The sequence below is a fragment of the Esox lucius genome, chromosome 14, assembly GCF_011004845.1.
Source record: "Esox lucius isolate fEsoLuc1 chromosome 14, fEsoLuc1.pri, whole genome shotgun sequence".
Classification (NCBI taxonomy): Eukaryota; Metazoa; Chordata; class Actinopteri; order Esociformes; family Esocidae; genus Esox; species Esox lucius.
Genome location: NC_047582.1, coordinates 15,630,625 through 15,639,206, shown reverse-complemented (window position 1 = coordinate 15,639,206; position 8,582 = coordinate 15,630,625).

Below are 8,582 nucleotides of genomic sequence, written 5' to 3'. Positions count from 1 at the left end.
ATTTGCTTTAGGCCAGGGTAAAACATCATTGTCATTGTTAAACGCAGATTTCTTTTCTTTAGCATTTGAGTGAAAGGCTTGTTGTTATGTGAGCTGGCATGAAGGACTGAACAAAAAGCTTAGCTTGGTTTTTACATTTACATTTGTGCTTGTTGAATTTATTTAGGCTGGCTATTCAGTTAATGTAGGGACAGGGATTGCAATTGTAATTGTACAGAATATAAACGTTTTGAGAATGCGGATTTGCTGAGAAATAAATACAAACTACTATAAATAATTACCTTGAGGTAAATGATGTTTTCAGATACTTTCAGTTAACAATGAAATGTATAAACGCTCCAGTTGTTTGCAAGTGAATGGAAACCTAATTTATCAGCTCATTCTCTTTGTGCTGCACTAGAAGAAATGCAATGGCACTGAAAATGTTTTTAAAAAATTAATGAATCAGTGCTTTATTGACTATACCTAACACAGTGCAGGAACAGTTGCCAGTGATATCCACTGACACTAACTGATGAGAAAAGCTTTTAGTCAAGTGAAAAAAATACATAAAGTAAAGCATCTTTAACACCTGCACACCAGTTGACCAAACTCCCACAGATGCCATTCCGTAAACCAAACAGTATCTTTAACAACTATGGATGGATTTACCAGGCTAGTGTGTGAACACAGGACGCACTATATACTGGGCAGAGGAGATGACTGGGTGAGATATAGATATGGCAGATCGATTTGATAAAGATTGACCAGATAACTATCACTCTACAGCTGGAGAGCTCCAGGCAGCCAGGCCAAGCTGTGACTGACTTTATGTAGCCTGGCATGGTTGAAGCAGAGAGAGAGGGAAAATCTATCCTAACTGCCTGGAATCAATAGCAATAATGGTGACAATCTTGTTTGGCCCTGACCTAAAGCAGACAAATGACAAAAGACACAAGAAATCCATTCTACTGGTTGGAGGCGTGGCGGCTGAAACGAAGGACTTCAAAGTAAATCCAGTCCATCATGTTGACTGTGCAGTTGAGTAACAACATCTTTTATGGAAATTATTCCAGGACATCCAGTGATAAATAATCCATTTTAAAATTAAATGTCCAGTTTTTGTTTTGTTTGGAAGTTGAACCGCTCCAGTAAAACACGGTTGCAGATTTGCGTTACACAATCTGTGTTGAAAATTACTACATTTGGACAAGGTCATTTACACATATAATATGTTTTGCAGTCTTTCAGTGGGACATAATTTCACTGACTGCAGTGTTTGTTTGCAAAATAGGAATTTATCTTTTTTCTACATGATTGTTTGACTACAGATAACTCAAACATTCTCCTTAAGGCCAAGCTCAGTTTAGCTCTCATATGAAGTCTTATCAACAGCATATGACATATTTAATCAGGCATATATACACATCTAATGACAAGACCCTAGGGAATGTCGGCTTCCTAATCATATTGCTCATTGCTCCTCAGCAACATGTGGCATATCACTGGTTTGGTGCTTGAAAGCATGATAAAATCGTAGAGGGTGGGAAAAAAGTCAGCCAGGTCTGTTTGAAGAGAGAAGCTGTGAACGGAGGGAGAATGGAGCCCTGCAGGGAGCTATTTCCCCTTAGAATGGAAAGCAATTAGTCAGCGCTCGTTAATGACGCTGACAAGTCCCGTGTGGTGCAGCCCAGCTGCCTGACGCATCGTAGCTAATCACGTCTCTATTTGATTTAATATAACAATGCTTAGGGGAGCCAGCACAGTATAACTGGGGAGAGAGAGGGCATTGGATGGGGGGGGGGGGGGGTAATGAGGATAGGAGGAGCGAGGGAGGTGATATTGGTGGAGATAGGAGGGAGAGATGGAGGTGATACTGGTGGAGAAAGGAGGGAGAGATGGAGGAGATACTGGTGGAGATAAGAGGATAGATGGAGGTGATAGTGATGAAGATAAGAGGATAGATGGAGGTGATAGTGCTGGAGACAGGAGGGAGGTGACATTGGTGGAGACAGGAGGGAAGGATGGATGTGACACTGGTGGATACGAAGGGAGAGATAGAGGCAGTACTGGTGGAGATGGAGGGAGAGATAGAGACAGTACTGGTGGAGACGAAGGGAGAGATAGAGGCAGTACTTGTGGAGATGGAGGGAGAGATAGAGACAGTGCTGGTGGAGATAGGATGGTGAGATAGAGACAGTACTGGTGGAGACGAAGGGAGAGATATAGGCAGTACTGGTGGAGATGGAGGGAGAGATAGAGACAGTACTGGTGGAGATGGAGGGACAGATAGAGGCAGTACTGGTGAAGATGGAGGGAGAGATAGAGGCAGTACAGGAGACAGGAAAGAAAATAAGTTTGTTTCCAGTTTTTGGGCAGGGCTGTCAAATAGTCTTTCTCCAACAGTCCTCTTTGTCTGTTTCCATTTTTATTCAGTTCATTTTAAATGTATTTATTGGCATGGGAAACATTCTTTCATTCTGCCAAAGTAAGTGGAAAATAGGATTGATAATCAGAAATAAATAAACATTACACTCAAAAAGGTTTTAAGAATATGAAGACATTTGCAATTTCAACTCTGTGCATATATAAAACTCTCTCGCTCACACTGGATTCCTAACAACAGTTTTCAATGTGCCCAGGGCTGTCCTATCCCTGATACTCATTCACCAAATCAAGTGCACCTACATTGTAATTTCATTCAAATGATCCATAGCATATGCACTTCTATGGTTCCACAGGTTACACTTGAACAGCTAGCTACTATAACTTTTTCATTAAACATACATCATTCCAATAGAGATGGACATACATTTCAGATGGTCAACTTTTTTTTTTTATTAGACTTGACTAAGACGAAGTGGGATTTTTGTGAAGCTTATTAAATCCTACAACAAGTAAGTACAACAGCCTCATCTTTTTGACTCATAAAAGTCTAGACTACCATAGACTGTCTCCGTAAATCCTTTCGTTCACCATGCACTATAAAGTACCTCAGTATCAGTGGATGCCTTTGTGTGTTAACTTGAAAGCAGGTCTCCAACAAAGGATATGCGATGGTATGCCATAACCTTTGAAAAGTAATCGGCAAAAGTAAGAATTATAGCTTTAGAATTTCATAGATTTACGCACAACAAAATATGGGGATGATGTGAAGACATCTAGAAAGGTGCTTTGGTCTGTGGTGCTTTATGCTCAAATAAAGCAGCGAAATGAAATAGAATAAAGGAGATATTGTACCCCCTGCCTTAGTCAGTGGTGGTCTGCCTATACAACTTTCAGACAGGAGATGTAACATTTCTGTGTGAAATGTACTTAACAGTTCAGCATATTGAAGGCTCCGTTCTGTCTTATGAATAAGGATTAACAGGAGACATGTTCTTTGCTATCCATTTATGTTCACATTATTGTTTTGGGTACAGGTATGGGTCAGTTGGTTTATTTTTTAGTTTTGTTGAAGGGACTACTGATTTTCGTAGTTTCTGAACAATCAGAATTTCTGCAGATGTCCCTGATTTGAAATGACCCATCGGGGGTAAGAAATTATACTTTTCTGGAAGGCTAGAGCCGGCCATACTACGCATGATACATCATCTTTGATCATTTCTCTGTTTCTCAATTCTAGCTTGCTGCAGTAGCATAACTGGCACCGAAGACCTTTGACACAGAAAGCAATTAGGGAGGCCAGTGAAATCTTGCCGTACCTCAATTAAACCGTTTTGCAAGATTGAGAGCGGAAATCTTAAGAGTTGTTATATGGGTTTCCTGAAATGAGATCAATAACCTGAATATGAGAACCACTCTCTCTTTGTGAAAGCTAACAGTCTTGATGTTAATACAGGATGTAGGCCATGAATGTTAATCTGGAAAGAGGTGTGGGTGTTAGTATTGTCTGGCTTTACTTCACCACTCAGTATCCTTGCTCTAGTTGTCCTAGTACAGATCTGTTAGTAACTATTTTCCTTATGTCACAATATTTTTCTCTATCAAATTGGTAAACACTAACCTGATACCGTGGTGTGAGCGGGAGGTTTATTCAGTAAACTGTGTTCTCCTTTAGATCCCCCATACTTCAGTCAGGGTCACATGAAAGAGTCACATAAAGACTCATATGGCACAGCCACCTGATCAGAGTAACTCAATCGCCACTCGTGTCTTGATTTCACCATATTCAATGAGGCCCCAAATAACTTTCCATCAGATATGTGCAATTTGAACTTTTATCCATCCAGATACACACCACAATTTACCACTGATCACGCTTGCTCAAAAAACTTTATCAGGAAAAAAAGAATTGATGTTTATGTTTATGGCCTACTAAGGTGTAACCTAAAGGATGTATGGCAGTGCAGTGTTTTGTTTTCAATGCTGCTGTAGTGTCTGAGGGTTAATGTAGGGTATGAAACATACATTAGCAGTGACTGCGGAATGCTGGGCTATAAATGTCTTGGTCCAGAGAGCCATTTCAACTGGAAGAACTCAGAGTAAAAAAAAAGTGAAGAAACAAGCTTTCACAGAGGAATGGCTTGATGTAAAGAATCATAAACTTTGAAAATCCTCCTTGTAGCTTTTAAATCTTCAAGTGCATAGATTCGCTCTCACATGTGTCAGATAGTGACGCCTGGATTGAAAAGTTAAAGATTAAGTAGATACTGTATGTACTTCCAGTTGAAAGGCACTGTGTTGATGTCTGGTTATTTTCAAAAATCCTGTGGTGAAACATACCATGTTGACATAATAATACAGCATGGCAATATGAACAACTTTGAAAAAGCTTTTCATTGGTGTAAGAACACTATTTATTCTTTACATAACTGCTCTTTACATGCACAGTGTCTTGACCTAAATATAGGCAGCACAAATCTTTGAGCTTTAGTCCAAAAATAAGCACCAGTTCCTGCTTTCTGATTCTGTGTGTATCTGATAATTAGCCTCAAAACACTGAATAAAATGTTTGGATGCTCTTTAGTTTTAACTTTAATCTCATTACATAAACACTCTTTGCCCTGTTTAGCATCAAATGAAATAAGGTGACTCTGATACTTAAGCTCATATTTGTTTGAGCTATTTCCTGCACTTTGGTCTGTAAATGATCCATCTGTAGATCCGTGGATAAGATAGCAATGTATTACATGTGTGTTTGACTTCTCAATCACCCTGCCTATTCTTTTGTTCCCTAGTTAGTGTTCCAGTAACGTGACACTGTATAAATATTTGTCCAACATAACTGCACTACCATTCAGCTGATACTGTCTCTGTAGCCACACCACGTCCCCCTGATCCTGGCTAGGTGACTGGACCCGGGCCTCCAGTCATTATTGATGGCCTAGCAAGTGTTACAGTTACAAACCAATTACTCTATCATAAAACTTTTACGATCTGCTCTACGAATACACATCGGTGCCTATCAGCTTTCATCACATTACTCGCCTTCTACTTTCACCACGCTACGCTGCTAGGCTGGTTGGCTCTCCTCTTTACTGAGTGGGAGGTGAGAATGACAGCTGGCAGTCTTTGGTTGTGCTGGGGTAAATTTCAGTCAGTTCAAGAGGTAAAGAAGTCAGGAGGTGAGCAACATGTCCCCTACATGACTGGGGAATCTGGCCACCCGGTAAAGTGATATCGCACCACTGAACGGGAGAAGAAGCCCGTGGGGGGGAAAGTGGGGGAGGATGTGAGCAGAGTTGCCACCTGTACATGTGGTTTTTCCAGCGAAGAGAAACGCTGCTCAGAAGATCAAATCACCGCTTGTGTTTCCCCCAAACACATCGTTTCCACATAGAGGCCCGGGAGATGTGCCAGACAGGTGTGTGTAGATGCATGTGTGCGGGACTGTTAATTATCCGTGCGTGTGTGTGTGTGTCTGTGTGTGTGTGTCTGTGTGTGTGTGGTGTGTGAGTTCATGTATTGATAGTGTGTATTGTGGTGACATTCCGGGCCTCACACTACATTGGTGCACACAGAGGGGGGAGTGGGAGAAGCCATAATGAGGTCAGCCTCTGTCACACTTCAATCTAAGCCATGTGCTGAGAGACATGTACTACTTGATCCCAGCAATAACAGTCAGGTTACTGCAGCACGGGATACATATTACTGATTAGGATCTTGTGATTATATCTTTTATTTACATGTAATATTATAGACTTTCTAATTTAATTATATATAAATGCAATGAAAATACAAAAGGATTGTAAAGATCCATCTCAAGGAGATGGAGCAGTTTCTCCAGTGACGACCTGTCATCAAGGGAAGCCTTTCTGGATCCCCTTCCTGCAAAGATGACTATTTTCCCTCAAACATTCCAATAGTCAAATACATTTTATACAGTACATGCCTTTGTAAAAATACAGTCTTGGGTATAATTACAATACAAAAAAAGTATAATTTATTAATAACAATAATGTATTAAATAACATAATATAATTGTTATAATCTATAATTGTTGTAATATAATCTGTGGCCACATGCTTGGATGAAAGCTTGGATATACTTGGAAAATGTGATATTTTCGTAATGAAACGTAATGAAATGATGGTGTCTCTGGGAAACCTTAGCATCTTGAAATAGACATCTACATATACTACCTGCATCAGATATTTTAAAAAGTGACTTTTTAAAATATGGTATAACATAGTATGTGTGTTAAAGGATGGGGCATGACTATAACAATGGCATTTTGAGTCAACGTGATTCGCTAAGTTCAGTGTTAAACAGTCCATTGAGTCAACGTGATTCACTAAGTCTAGTGTTAAACAGTCCATTGAGTCAACGTGATTCACTAAGTCAAGTGTTAAACAGTCCATTGAGTCAACATGATTCACTAAGTCTAATGTGAAACAGTCCATTGAGTCAACGTGATTCACTAAGTCTAGTGTTAAACAGTCCATTGAGTCAACCTGATTCACTAAGTCTTGTGTTAAACAGTCCATTGAGTCAACGTGATTCACTAAGTCTAGTGTTAAACAGTCCATTGAGTCAACCTGATTCACTAAGTCTAATGTTAAACAGTCCATTAAGTCAACATGATTCACTAAGTCTAGTGTTAAACAGTCCATTGAGTCAATGTGATTCACTAAGTCTAGTGTTAAACAGTCCATTGAGTCAATGTGATTCACTAAGTCTAGTGTTAAACAGTCCATTGAGTCAACGTGATTCACTAAGTCTAGTGTTAAACAGTCCATTGAGTCAACGTGATTCACTAAGTCTAGTGTTAAACAGTCCATTGAGTCAACGTGATTCACTAAGTCTAGTGTTAAACAGTCCATTGGTAATTTGGTGTTTTGAAATCTAAAGCTTAACTTCCTTTCAGCATGTGTTCTATTTTCCCATGATTGTTGGTCAGAGTTTACATGGTCCATCTTTATACAAAAATGTTTCCTATTGTAGAGAGACTACTGCACATTTTTCTTTCCTTTCCAAAAAAGTTGATTGAGGAACAGAAGTGTTCAATTTGCAGTGGTCTCTTAATTTTATCCAGTATATATACTGTGTATATACTGTTTTAATGTGACTCATTATTGTTATATATATATATATATATAAAAAAAATGTAATTACACACTGACCCCCTGCCCCCCCACCCCCAGAGGGACACATATACTATAAAAAGGGAAAACAGAAAAAAGGTGTTTTAACAGCAGGGGTTATGTTGTTACTCACGGTTAACCCAGAACTAGAGTGTTGCATAATTGGTCAGATGCTTGATTATGTTCCGTGTCCATACGTTAACCATCCACAGAAGAGTACGTGTGTGTGGGTTAAATACATACATCAGCAATATTAAAGTAGCGTGCGCATCCTTTCGCATATGATAAAAAGGAAGCAGGCATTTCCTTGTCAGGATGGACGTTTCCGCTGTACCTCCTCTCTGATTAGCAAGAAGAGAATAGCTTCCCATGAACTGAGATGCACTGGCAGTACATAGTATAGATAGAATTGATGGTGCATCTCCATAGCATCTGCAGTAATACTGGAATCTCACAGTATTAATTACCTGGCAGTGTTGTGACTTACTGTGATATTCGCCAATTGATTTCTACATCTCAGCCAGGATTTGTTGTTAAAATTGGATCACTGATTTTGTGGCTGGGGCAAAGAGGCAGATGTAGAAATAATTATTTCCTGATTGATAAAAGCCTACAGGTACACAGTTTGCACAAATGGTTTTTATTATTACTAAATAGTGTAGGGAATCATCTTACAATCAAAAAATCGTATTGATGAAATAAATATATTTTCTAAAATGAATAAATGGAAGTGCATACTGTGCTTAATTTGACAGCCAACAGATTATTACTCAAGGAAATCTCATTTTCAGGAAGTATCCAAAGTATTATGCCATTATAACACTTCCAAAGCTTTGTGGTGAGAACTAAAGAACGATGTTGCTGAGCTTGCTCGTACTCAATCAGTCAGTCACATTTATTCCATAAAGCCCTTTTAACATCAGCAGTTTTCACTAAGTGCTTATACAGATACCCAGATTAAAACCCCAAAGAGCAAGCAACAACAAGGTGGTTGCACAAGAATTGTAAACTCAACTATTAGTAACATTAAAAACTTTGAAAATCAGACAATAACACCAACTGGAATCATCTCAATGT